We start from the raw sequence: 1,255 nt of genomic DNA on the forward strand, positions 1-1,255 counted from the left end.
AAAGAAAAGAAAAGAACAGAGTTAAAAATAACATGCACTCTGTGATTGGGGCTATTTAAAATATTTATACTTGTGGAAGATAAGATTGCAAAAATGAGATGGCTGTGTTGAAGAAGAGCAGAAAAAAGAATCTGTATTATTTTGGACACAGATGAAGCTGCAGTAACAGAAACACCTGGTGACACAGTGGCTTAAAGGATGAAAATGTGTATTTCCCCTCACATCAGTCCAGGGAAGGGAGGAAGACAGCTCTGCTCCATGTGGCCACCCAGAGACCCAGGCTCCTTCCGTCTTGTTCCCATGCCATTCCCAAGGACGTTGTCCTCATCTTCCGCTGGGTTGCCTGTGTTCAGCTTACAGAAAGCAGGCAGTGTGGCAAAGACAGTACCGTATCACAGGGGCCAGACTGAGAACCAGCACTCATTGTTTCGACTCACATTTCTTCAGGGAATATTATCATGTGGCTATCCCTAACTGCAAAGAAGATTGGGAAATGCAATCTAGTTGGGCCAGCTTGTGCCCAGAACAAAGTAGAAAATGGATTTTGGCTGAGAGTCTCTGCTATTCTAGTTGTCATTCATTGAGAACTGTGCTTGGTGATTTACAAATACCGCCTTGCTTAGTACACACAACTCCATGTCCAAGATCCCCTTGGCTTGCAATAGTGATCAAACATATGAAGAGTTTTTAAAAAGTTGATGGAAATTGTGCATTAGGAAAAAACTGTTCATGGATTTCAAAATTTTTTTACAGCAGTCTCAGTGCCCATATCTCAGTGGTTAGGGCGCAGGCCACATACATGGACGTTGGCAGGTTTGAACCCGGCACAGGCCTGCTAAAAGCAATGACAACTACAACAGAAAAATAGCTGGGTGTCATGGTAGGCGCCTGTAGTCCCAGCTACTTGGGAGGCTGAAGCAAGAGAATCGCTTATGCCCAAGAGTTTGAGGTTGCTGTGAGCTGTGATGCCACAGCACTCTACTGAGGGTGACATAATGAGACTGTCTCTTTTTTTTTTTTTACAGTGAAATAAACTCATGCTAACTTGTTATAACATGTCTGAACTGGATCTAGTTTAGAACACTGACAGTAAGGCTTCAGTTTGAAAAGAAACCTTATCAGAGCAACACAAATTCTGCTAAAATTACAGCAAAAACAAACATCAAATTTGTGGTGAAGATTGGATGGAAAAATGGTGAAATCACTGATGCTTTACAAAAAACTTTTGTAAACTTTTTTACAAAATGTTTATGGG

This window comes from Otolemur garnettii, unplaced genomic scaffold, assembly GCF_000181295.1.
Source record: "Otolemur garnettii isolate 467f Iridium unplaced genomic scaffold, OtoGar3 scaffold00041, whole genome shotgun sequence".
Lineage (NCBI taxonomy): Eukaryota > Metazoa > Chordata > Mammalia > Primates > Galagidae > Otolemur > Otolemur garnettii.